Source organism: Stomoxys calcitrans, chromosome 4 (genome assembly GCF_963082655.1).
Source record: "Stomoxys calcitrans chromosome 4, idStoCalc2.1, whole genome shotgun sequence".
Classification (NCBI taxonomy): domain Eukaryota; kingdom Metazoa; phylum Arthropoda; class Insecta; order Diptera; family Muscidae; genus Stomoxys; species Stomoxys calcitrans.
In genome coordinates this window covers 73,097,589-73,110,734 of record NC_081555.1, presented here as the reverse complement: position 1 = coordinate 73,110,734, position 13,146 = coordinate 73,097,589, and the positions used below count along the sequence as shown (strand labels likewise).

Here is a 13,146-nt window from a genome sequence, read left to right as displayed (position 1 = left end):
AAAACTTCGACATTTTCGAGGCTTTCGACGAAAATGCCGATGGGCAGGGCTTGAAAAGTGTCCATCAAAATCCCCCATAAAGGATGGCCACGAAATAGTGGGATGACTGGTTCCCCTCAACGAGGATAAATCCTGGTCAGCCCGGGGAGGGAAAGAAGACACCTTGGTGTACGGCACACAAGTAAGTCCCTGTAAAACTCCTGGCGTAAAAACCAACATAATACGTATTCCCCTTCTGCCTTCCAGTTAATACATGATTTTTTTCATTGTGGAAAATATCATTTTTGGCGTTTGTATGGTTGTGCGTACGCACAGAAAAAATCGTAGCGTTGCTTGATACATACGTACACCTCTATATATGTGTGTGTGTAAATGTACGTACAGGCACCATTCACCACCATTCATCAATGCCGTTGCCGTCGCATATCATCGACCGATGCATATGCCGTTATCCCACGCAAAAAAAAATGTACACACACTTGCATGAAGTGTTTCGTTCCCCTTTTCACACCGATGGGAACATTGAAAACATGAACATGGCCCTGAGGCAATTCAATTGAAAAGAAAGTGAACTCGTGAGTATACCCAATCGTCCGTGACAATACCAATTCCAATATATAACAGCGTTTCTGTCTGTCTAGGAGTTTAAAAAAAATGGAATAGTTTTTGCCGTACGGAGACAGCCTAATTCTTCTTCAATGCACAACCACACGCAACCTCCAATCGATGCCCCAGACTAATGAACAATTTCTGGCAAGGAAATTCCGTCTGGCCAGGTAGTGTTAGAGACATTTAGCAGTGGAAATATGCAGCGTTTAGCAGAATAAAAACAACAATTTACCTGTGGCCTTACGCCATTAATTGGACAGCAAAACATTCGCTGGACATAAGTGAGTTATTTCACAGACTATTTACCTAGTTCGTATAGCGTATTGACTCATTCGCATTGTCTAATTTCTTGTATTCATTTGCCTTTTAGGTACTTGGTTTTAGCATCGTTGAAGTGGTGTGACCTAACTTGATGATTATTACATCCACCCTGTTCATAGACAACGTCTGACAGGTAGCATCAGCTCGAGATGGATTGTGGACAACAAAATTTCCTCTCAACACCTGATCGTAAACAGTTGCAGCTCAATGTGTGTGCTGTGTGTCTCCATCATATTGAAGTGTGTGCATTTATAAAGGAAAACAAACATGAGTGTCGTGTATTCCCTTTTCGCTCCCAAGGGAGGTAAATAAAGTCCAATTGGAAATATTCGTGTAAATAATTGTGCATGTCCTCGTCAATGTCCACAATAGGCTGCAGTAAACATATCACGAAGTGATCAAACTATTGGTCTGTGTGCGTTAAACTATTTTCCATGGCATATGAAAAAGTGTTCTGATAGAATATTAAAAGTTTACAAAATGTGAATTATGGATTATTATAAGGCATATATTGTCATTAAAAGGGATCATACTGCCATCAAAAAAAAAATACGAATCAATAAAAAAAGGTTAATGTATTATTATGACAGTGGGCCTAATGCATAAATTAGCTGCATTTATATATGCATATTTTGGTGGGATATAACCAAGAAAAAATCACCACCCTCTTGTGTTTGCATTCGTCACAAAAATAATATAAGCTGAATGAATACTTGTAAGGCGCCATGGATGTTCTTTTTCTTTCTCCTTTTTTAATGTGCTGACGTTTTACGAAAAATTGAAGTTCAGTGAAATATTTCTGTCTTCTTTGTATTGATACCTACATCTTTATTTCTTTTTCTAGATTTTGTGACAATTTATGAAGGAGTGAAATAAATGGAAACAAAGACAACCCGCTAACCGGTCGTCGCACAATCACACAATTATGGATATCAATTTTTACTGGATTGAAGGCGTGTGGTCAATATATCCCCACACTTTCTACCTGGCATGTAGTGAACTGGATTTATGTACGCAGAAAAGTTACGAGGCATCATAAAAACAAGGACAACAGTGCTGGGGTGAGTTCTCCATTTATTTTCTTTTGTAATTTTGGCATGGATAGAAACAGAAATATTTGTCAGGCAAACAAAGAACCAGTGTAAAAGTGAAAACAACCTGACAAACTACCTACGATAAATAAAAGTGTATAGGGATTTGTTTTGAAGTGAGTGCTAAGTAAAAAAAAAGAAATGCAAGGCATGTTTGGCAAACAGTCTATAAAGCAAAAAGCCTTGTGGATTCTCCAGAATGGATTTCATATTAACTTTTAAACAACACGTTTGATACTGCGGAATGTAGTATGATTTTTTTTGTGTTCCGCTTCTATTGATAAACTCTTCGTAATTATTTAGTTAAATATTAATGTTCTTTTGATAAAATCTTCACAATAATTTAGTTAAATTTTAATGTTCGTTGGAATCATCTCTTTCATTGGAATTTTACCTGTTTCAAAACAACGCGTGATCTTAGTGCCTGTGAATTTACTTGGATTTAACTGCAGTTCTATTTGATTGAAGTTCTGGGATATTTTAGATTGTATTGCAATTGTCAAAGACCTGACCATGTAAACCTGGTATCGTATAATAGGGTAGATATCTCTTAATCATGATTCTTACTTATTCACACTTCCTCCTAGGGCCATTCGGCGTAGAGATTCGCTTGGAAATCAGTTAATAAACCAGATTAAAATCATGACAAGTAATTTCATTAAATGCAGTATGCATTTAATGGATTCCTGGAGGTCATCACGTTTCGTTCTGTTTCCGGGTTCGGTCTATTGCCCATTTAGGGTCCAACGTGGGGAACTCCCACACCCTGTTGTCTCATAAGCCGGGCAATTATGCAAATTCCTAAGTCTAATCGGGCATAGTTAAGATAAAATCGGCCAATAAACAATCTCCAATAATAAAAAGAAAATTCATGCAAAAAGGCAAAAAAAAAATGGACGTTCACAAACATTCATTTTTTTTTTTTCATATTACACAGGTACTATCTCTATATCACAGAACTATTGTTGCCGTCTCACCACTCGAGTAATCACAGAAATTACCTAGTCTATTAAAGTATAAAATATAAAAACTGTCAATAATTTCTAATAATAATCAAAATAACAATGCAAAAGGGCAAAAAAAAATGGACGTTCACCAACATTCATTTTTTCTTAACCTATATTGCACTTATGTTATTATATTACAGAAATATTGCACCTTTTTATACTTTAATATCTTTAACATGGAAATTTCCTAGTGGTTTACCTTGGAGTGTTTCTAAGCTATACATGTTGCTCCCGATCGGCTTTACCACTCTACACTTTAGAAACTTCTTTCCAAATTTCGCGTTGATATTGTTCTTAAAATCTGACAGCATGTGGTTTCTTCGATAGACCTCCTGTCCAGGTATAAATTTCACCACGCGTGCTCTTTGATTGTATCGTTTGGCACTATTTTCAAATGCTTTGTGCATATTGCTCCTCATTTTCTCTCGCATCAGTTCCAACCTATCGTTTTTATCCAATTGCTGTATCTGATGGTCTGTTAGTGATAGCAGTCTTTTGGCCAACTTATAATCTGTGCCACTCGTAAACATATTATACCCAAAGAGGGCGAAGAAGGGGTTGACACCAGTGGACGTATGGACAGAGGTGCGAAGGGCTTGCTCGATATCGGATAAATATAAGTCCCAGTCGCGATGGTCATTCTCCACATAAGTCCTGATAGCAGCCAGTACCGATTGATTAACTCGCTCGGAAGCGTTTGACTGTGGCGAATAGTATGCGGTTGTTAAGTGATTAATTTTATAATCCTTAATCATTTTCTCAAATAATTTTGACTTAAATTGTTTGCCATTATCACTATGGATAATTTCAGGGACGCCAAAAATGTGAAATACCTGATCCTCTAAAAATTTGACTACATTTTGAGCAGTCGCTTCCTTCATAGCGTGTAAAAAAGTAAATTTTGTAAAGTGATCCAATACAATAAAAATGTATGCGTTCCCCTTTTTGGATCGAGGGTACTTCCCAAGGAAATCCACATACAATTTTTGGAAAGGCCTTTCCGTCACCACTTCACTGCCGATGGTAGGGTTCATATGTTGATTTACCGATTTTGTCTCTTTACAGGTACCACAGTTTCCGACATATTGTCTTACCTGTGATACCATTTTGGGCCAGTAATAAAACGTTCGTAGACGGTTTAGAGTTTTATTGAAGCCATCATGTACTGTGTTATTATAGTTATGTGATTTCTCTATTAAGGCATAAGTGATATCAAGTGGTACCCACAGTTTCCATTCAAATTCTTCTATATCAGAATCAAAATTTTTCTTTCTTATGTAGATTTTATTGTCATCTATTTTTAAATCGGGTAGCACTTCTTTGTTTTGGAGGATCGTTTCCCGAAGTTCTGTATACTCTTCACTATCAAAAGCTGTAGTTTCGAAATCCAATAAATTGTCATCCATGTCTAATTCTTCTATCGTCAAACCGGAGTCGATAGGCATGCGGGATAGGGTATCCGCCACCACGTTCTCTGAACCCTTGCGGTGTTCGATGGAAAAATCGTAGGCCTGCAGCTGTAAGGACCATCTTGCGAGACGACCACTAAGATCCTTCAGTGACATCAGCCACTTTAGGCTTGCGTGGTCGGTTATTATAGTGAACTTCATGAGTTCCACATAGGGTCGAAACTTTTTCACTGCTAACACGGCTGCCAAGCATTCCTTCTCTGTGACTGAATAATTTCTTTGACATGGATTCAGCTTTTGCGAATAAAAAGCGATAGGATTTTCTCCTCCGTCTTCGTCTTTCTGAAATAGAACGGCTCCGACACCATAATCCGACGCATCGCATTGGATAAAAAATTCTCGGCGGAAGTCTGGGTGTCGGAGGACTGGTGCTGATGTCAATGCATGCTTAAGAGTTTGGAATGATTCCTTTGCTTCTGAAGATATTGAAAACTTTTGGCCTTTCCTTAGGGTGTCGGTTAGAGCAGCTGATATAGTGGCAAAATCCTTGATAAATCGCCTGTACCAACCGGCAGTGCCGATGAAACTCCGAACCTCTCTAGGAGATTTTGGTACAGGGATTTTCAGGATGGCGTTAACTTTTTCGGGGTCAGTTTTCAGACTACCATTCCCGATTATAAAACCGAGGTATCGCAATTCCTTGAAGCAGAACAGAGACTTTTTTAACCCAATCGTCAGATTGGCTTTCTGAAGACAATCGGCTACTTCCTTCAGCAACTTCAAATGGTGGTCGAAATCATTGGCTATTATCAGGAGGTCGTCCAAGTATATAAACACGTTCGATTTGAGCCTACCTGGTATTACTTTGTCCATCAGCCTACAGAGACGCTGAGCCGCATTACATAAGCCGAAAGGCATTACTCGGAATTGGTAAAGCGGTCGACCTGGAACCGTAAAGGCAGTGTATGGCCTTGCCTCTTCTTCTAACTCAATCTGCCAAAAGGCGTATTTCAGGTCGACGCTGCTTATGTAATGCGTCTCATCTATTCTGCTAAGTATTCCATCAATGTTCTGAAGCGGGTAGGCGTCTTTAATGGTTAAGGCGTTCAGCTTTCTGGCATCTAAACAAAATCTGTTTTTGCCGGGCTTACGGACAACTGTCGTGCGGTTGCTCCATGCCGAATCACTTTCTTCTATTACATTTAGGGCGAGCATATTATCAATCTCATTGTACACGATTTCTTGGACCGCAGGTGACAGCGGATAGTGTTTATCCTTCACCGGGTTAGCACCTTCTATCAATCTTATGGCGTGCTTTTCCAATTTCGTACAACCAAGACCTCTCTCTTCGAAAGTGGGGAAGCTTTTTATGACTTCGTCTAATTTCCTCTGTTGAGCCTCTGTCAGTATGTGCATATTCGTATTCTGATTGGTGGAGTCACCATGTATTTTCCTTTGTAAATTCACATCGAGCTGTTCCATGGGAAAGATTTGTGGCGCAATCCCAAACAGTCTCCAAAAATCAGTTCCCAGGTATAAGTCCTGCTCTAAATCTGGACATAGATACAAAGTCATTTCGTGAATTTTCTTATCGTATTCCACATCGACTTTTATCCTCCCTAGTAATCTATGTGTCTGTCCAGAAGCAGTGCTGACATTGGAAATATATGGACTGATTTCCAGCTCCAATTCTTCCACGAACTCTCTACAATGCCGTCCCAATAGGCTGACTGTTGCCCCGGAATCTAGAAGGCCCCTAATTTGTTTGCCTCCGATATTCACGGTAGCATATGGTCGTGGATCTTTCACATTTCTAAATCTTATTATAGCTTCTGACACAGTTCTCTTTAATATCTTATTTTGTTGCTGTCTTTCTCTTAACTTCAATATCTTTAACTTATTCCTAATTTGCCTGTTCGGACTTTTGATAGATTTCCGATCTACATATAAACATTCCTTTCCATCACTGTTCTTTTCGTCGAAAATTCTAGCTTTCGTTCTATTATAATTCTCCTCTCTAATAGCTAGCGGTAAATAATGACGAATTTTAGAAAAATCATTCTCACTCTTGTTGGCCCTTTCTATTTCGGCTGGGGATTCGGAAGGGCGGGATGTTCGGAGGAACAATGGTTCCCCGCTGCAACCATGTTCTTTCTCCCGTTTCCCGTCCTACACTCAACACATTTAGGAGTAATGGTGTTCTGTCTACCACATTTAAAACAAAACCGATTTCTCTGGCTCGCAGTACATTCCCTAAACACATGACCAGGCTTTTGACAATTCCAACACGCTATTTGGGTACTTATTGCTGATAGATCAACTATTTCATCGGACTCCTCAAAAACTGGAATAGTATCCAGTTCCTCCTCTTCTTGAATAGCATTTACTCTGACCGGTCTATTAAAGGTTGGAGGTGGCATTGGAGCTTGATCTCGGCGGAAAAATGTTCTTTCGATTTCTAGGCATTCAATCCTGAGTTGTTCTAGAGATGCCACTGGCATCGAATACACGATACTGGAAAGATTCCTGCGTAAATTCTTTTTGACTAGAGATATCATTTCGCTTTCTGACACTGGTCTCTCCAATCGGGACCTCATCACATTTATGTCTTGAAAATAGGTATCAATTGATTCTCCTGGCAACTGTCTGCGTTCCAGCAAGTCTCTCATCTCTTCAAAACATGTGCGTCTCATTCTAAATCTCTCTAATAACCCATATTTTAAAGAATTCCAATCTGAAATATTATTGTTCCTCTGCTGTAGCCAGAACCAGTCATAAGCAGGTCCTGACAGTAAAATATGAAACTCATTTAAAATGTCCTCCCATGCCAAACTATAATGCCTTTGGAAGTATTCTAAACGGTAGATAAAGTCTTCTACTGAAAGGCTGTTGGGTCTACCCGAAAAATTCAATCCAAATCTCTCTACTTTAATTCCATGGTTACCATTGCTCATAATGGAGGGTGTAACGATGTTTCTACGATTCATACTCGCATGATTTCCCAAATCGGACTGAGAGAACTGAGGTATAGGGTCATTTGTTGGATGTGATTGCGATGTTGGATTTTGTGGGGGATCATTACGTCCGGCCAAAGGTATCCTGGAAACGGCATCAGTGAGTCTATTTATCACTCCATATACCTTTTCTAACTCCTTTGTCACGCTCTCCTGAACCAAAGATTGTAAATTAGACCTAGCATGGTTCAAGCTCTCCTGAACTAAACTTCTTACTAAGCTGTCTACTTCCATTGGGTGGTCTTGAACTGGTGGATTTTGCGGTAGATTTGTCTGGGGAATATTCTGCGGCAAACTTGCAGCGGCACTAGTGCTCGGATTGCCATTGGCTATAGAACCAGACAGATCTGTAATTGTCGGATCAATATTCGCATAAGCGTTTTGCATTTTGGAACAAGTCTTTCTTTTCTGTTTTGGTCTTGGCGATGCAATAGATGATCTACTTAAATCAAAAGCTAATGAACGGTTTCTTTTGCTTCTTCTTTTGCTAGTCGCGTTCTCGCTCATTAGTATTTTATATCAATTTGAACTTTATATATTTTAAAATTTAAAAAAAAACGGTAAAAGAAAAGTGGATGTTTAAATTGCAAAAATACTAAAACTATGCTTAAATGTTAAGCAAGTATAAAAAAAGGACATATAAAATACTGGTTAAGGTTAGGTATTCAAAGATAACACAAATAAATATAGGTTACTTAAACACAGAATTAGTGACAAAATTAGTTATAAAACAAAATTAGTTTAACGATACACCATATATAATAAGTACGAGAGGAATTAGGATGTGTTTTCAGCTACTCTTGAGGTGAAGTGTGTGGGTTTATTCTGTATTTTAAACACAAAAAAAAACATTTCTTATAAAAGTGTCCTATAACTAGGTTTTCATGGCGTGTTGTTTGACTGGATATACACAAAGAAACATTTAATGATCTACGGTTAGCACCACGGCATTTTTCAACAAAAATCTGATAGAAAAAAGATCTCGCGTCAAGAGAAATATTGTACAATACAGCACATGACAGCATCGTCATGTCAGATATTGCACTTTTCCCAAATGCTAAACCTAGTCTATTGTACCTACGCTAAGTAATAATAAAAAAAATTACACGGAAACATAAACGACAGGTCATTAACACAATACATTCATTGTTACACTTAACGAACAAGAGCTATTGTATAGACCCTAACACAATGGAACGAAATATCCTAATCTTCTAATTGTCTAAACTAAATATTGCACAAGTTATCACAGTTTTAATTGAAAAAAAGTGGATGCAATATCCGTTAGCCTTTTTAGAAGATGCGACATTACGTTTAAAACTATTTCACCCTATGGTCTATTGCCATGTGCTTTGGTGTTATTGCACATTTTTAAACTATTGTCCTGATCTTATAGTTTTGGCGCTTTGGTTATGCGTCACGGTAGTACAGGTGTCATATTGCACTTAGAATTTAAAGACTATTGGACATTTATGGTTTTGTTTGGGCGCCATATTGTTATGGAACCGCCTAATGCGGCGCTATGGTGGGGTTCCGACTCGCTCAGTCTGGGCATATCTATCCAGGGGGTTCTCAACCCTGCCACCATCAGCCCTAGGGGTCGAACAATAAATCTTACTGAATTGAAAGAATACACGAACACACAGAAAAATGACAACACACTACACGGCCATGACTCGGGAACTTGGTGTTCTCTGTTCCCACACTTTGCCCGCCCAACCTTGACCCTTTTGTCCTAAAACAACATATCTCAAAGGGCCCCGTATCCACGAACACTCACCTCATTTGTAACCTACAACCTCATATTCCTCTCTCACAGAAAAACACTTAGCAATTCATATTATACTAAACAATCAAACATAAAATATTTATTTTTATTGTTAATGGACTTAATCCTAAACGTTAAACATATTTAAAGAAGACGCTTACGGAAATCTTAACACCTGCTGTTATTCTTAACGTGAGACACTAATTTCGACTACCAATCACATACGAAAAGGGGGTTTGCTTTAATTGCCAAATCTGACTAATTTGCTGATATTTACTCCTTCCTAAACGAGCTCGGTTAGTTGGTTTTAATGGACCTCATCATTTAGTCCATACATGAAATCTAAACCACTATCATTCTTCCCTTCGTATACTTTAATAACCTTACCTCACTCACTCAATTCCTGGCGTTAAAAAATCCTCACAATAAAATAGAAAAATTAACTTGAACTTACAACTAGCACATTAACTACAAATAATCACAACTTAAGATAACGACATAAATAATTTAGGTATTTTTTTTTGTCTTTAGATTAAGAATCGCACTTCATCTAATATTTTAGGCATTACTTTATGGTAGATATGTATTTAATAATTATTTTACCTTATAGCCATATACTTATAGGTTATTTAATTTCGTCTCATTTTAGGTAATAAAAATCGCCGTTTCATCACCACATATTAGAATGCTCCCTTGGCACTTCGGTTTCTAACACGATACGGCTGGTTTCACCACAGTATTAGCAATTTCGGACTGTATTTTGGCATCAACAATTCATGGCATTAAACTTAGCAATTTCGGCATCAAAGGTTATGGCATAAAACGTTAACCGACTTCCCCCAGGCCAATACTTGGAGGAGCCAGTATTTTCTTCGCCTTGGTTGTGGTTAGCTTTGAACTTGGCGATATCTTTAAGGAACAACAAAGAGAAAAAACATTCACACACATGCCTAACATTTAAGCGTTAGTTATAATAACTTACATTGTTTTGCACGCACAAAATACATATGTATAAGCAACACACAATCAATAAAATAAACGTTGTGTTTACAATTTAACTATATTTTAAACTTTCCACTTTTTCCGTACGGCAATGAACACTGTTTTTGTCTGGTGGGTATTAAAGACAACGGTTTCTTGACGAAATCTCAAAGGTTATTAAAATAGTCATCTTCCGCCGTTATGCCTTTTATAGGGCCGCTAACCGTGCGCGTCCCCCAACATTCATTCGCTCTCATTCCGCCTCTCACCCGCAGCATTCTCTCCTTCAGCGTTGTACTACCCTAGAGAAAATCACGCTACGTGTCCGCACTAACTTGACCGAGACCAAGTTGGTAACACTGACTATAACTACATGTGAGCCGGCCTTTCAATGTATCCGGTTTGCTCACTTTTCATTTGCCGGCAGCCACACACAACACCTAATTAAAAAGGCTGCTGGTTTCCAACAGTCATTTAAAAAAAAACCAAGTCCCATGCAACATATCAGCTCCTAACGTACATGTTACGCACAAATGTGAGTGTGTGGACCGTTTTTAAATTTATATATGTGTTGTTATTTCAAAACAAGACCTTCCCCTTCGAAAAAAAATAAATAATGAAAAAAAAAAAACTATTAAAAAAGAAACAAATGCTGCTTTTATTTGTAAATTTAACTGGATTTTGTAGTATTTTTTTTTTGTATAAGTTAAATAAGCACAACTCTCCAAAAACCTTTGCCAGCATCTTCCACTTGTTTCAAAATAATGTTGCAATTGCAAGACCAAAAGCACAACACTATCTTTCACAATCGTTATTACTTCGTACAGATTTATTGCAATAACTTGCTATGAAAGAAACAATTTTTATTTATTTTAGAAGTATATATAATCACATTTAAGCTGAGTATTCTGTTCAGATTTTCAGGCGGAAAGCTATCAAACTCCATATAAAAAAACGTCGGCGAAAAGCTGGAGGAAAATAAGTGAAAAAGTAATACTCTGTTTATAGAAAGGAAAAAGCCAAAAAGAAATTTTAATGGCAACGCTTGACATCATTGTCGGCATCATTATTGTTTTATTAGTTTCAATGATTCGTTTTTTCTTTTTTTTATACTTTATTTGCAAAATAAAAATAAAGATATAAATGCAGATAAAAAAGGTCTTTTGGTATGAAAATAAAAATAAAACATGTTGCGCAGCGACTATGTATGTGCTCTTTTTAGGCGTCGTGAAATGTACATTTTCCCTAGCGAAACGAACACTTTTTATCAATATTTTCAGCTTATTTTTTTATATGAAGTTTCACCGAGAAACTGAATACATTTGAAGAAAATAAGATGTAAAACAAAGTTTATTTCTAAAACCACTTTGACATTTAATTTACGGCATTTGCCATTCAAGGTAGTTTCGTTGGGGCAGTTTTTTGTTACTGTGCTAATGATATCTCTTAACTGTACCATGGAAAATCCTTTAATTTAACATGTTGGCCAAGATAAAAAAAGTTTCGTCCACGCCTTTAGGGTTGGTATTTTATTCTGCTTTCGGATTAGTCGCGGAAATTTTTAATTGTTCCACGAGCGGAATTTGACATCAATGAAATTCTTTTGTTTCCATACCAAAATACGTTTTTTATCTACACTTATTGTTTTCTCTATTTAATTTCGCAAATTAATAAAGAAAAACGAACCATTGAAACCAATAAAACATACAAAAATGATGCCGGCAATGGTAGCAAGTGTTGCCAATTTGATTTTTTTGCCATTTTCCTCACTATAAGCAGAGTACTACTTTTCCGCCCATTTTTAGCCAACGTTTCGCCGACTTTTTTTTATATGGAATTTGACAGCATTCCGCTTGAAAAGCTGAACACAATATTCAGCTTTAGTGAATGTCAAATTTCCACTCAGTGAAAAACATAGTACCGCAAATGGAAAAGTTTCCACATATTTTTTTATATGGAGTTGGACAGCATTCCGCTTGAAAAGCTGAACACAATATTCAGCTTTAGTGAATGTCAAATGTCCACTCAGTAGAGAACATAGTACCGCAAATGGAAAAGTTTCCACATTATTTTTTTATATTGAGTTTCACTGTGAAAAGTGGACTTATTACCCACCTTTACAAAAAATTTTGACATATTTTCCGTCCTTGGCTATATAGGGTATTTTAGAGTTGAGCACGAATCCAAGTCTAAGGTGGCCGCTAAACCCTTCCCCCCTCCCATTTGCACTCACTAAATCTTTGTTGGTGGTCTTCTTTGGTGACCAATTAATACATTTGAGAGAATACATTTGATCTTTGTTGGACGTCTCTATCTTCTTCAATATGAATATGTTTAGTATTTAGCAAACTATGATGTTATTCATGTCTCACTCGGTTTATAATCATTTTGATCTTTGGGAATAAGTTAGTTATAATATGTTACTCAAATTAATCAAACGGCAGTAGCCGCAATAAATAAAAATGCAGGCTTCGGCCACTAAAAAAGTAATAAATTCCATTCAAGGTATTTGGGAGTAAAGAACAAATTTTATATTTAAGGTATTTGGAAGCAGAGAACGAATTTTATATCCACATTCGAGGCGAACTATTTGTGGGGACGTCCACTCCCAAAATCTCCCTGGGAATAAAGGAATTTAAAAATTGGAGAACATCTAACTTTCAAAATGCCCAAAAACCTACACTAATACATATATATATATAGTATTTCTTAGCCCATGGGCTTACCCAGTGAGTCCGAATTCCGGAAAAATTTTTGGAATTCGGACCCGAATCTTACACATTCTTAGGAAAAATATTCGGAGTGGTTGACACGATTTCGGAACGAAATGTTGGAAGAAAATCTGATGTTTCTGACAGAATTCTAAACTAAAATTATGGGAGATTCGGAAGGGAAATTAGAGTTGTCTCATTGTACAACAACCACAAATCATATGGTGCAATCCAC

General features: G+C 37.3%; 1 long non-coding RNA gene across 1 annotated transcript; it reads left to right on the top strand.

Moving 5' to 3' along the window:
- The first annotated feature begins 91 nt into the window (after positions 1–91).
- On the top strand, positions 92–1,993 carry LOC106094652 (uncharacterized). The gene is made up of 5 exons (XR_009397949.1): positions 92–181; positions 247–575; positions 642–890; positions 980–1,234; positions 1,775–1,993. It is a non-coding gene; the product is annotated as an uncharacterized LOC106094652 (long non-coding RNA).
- Positions 1,994–13,146: the final 11,153 nt, after the last annotated feature.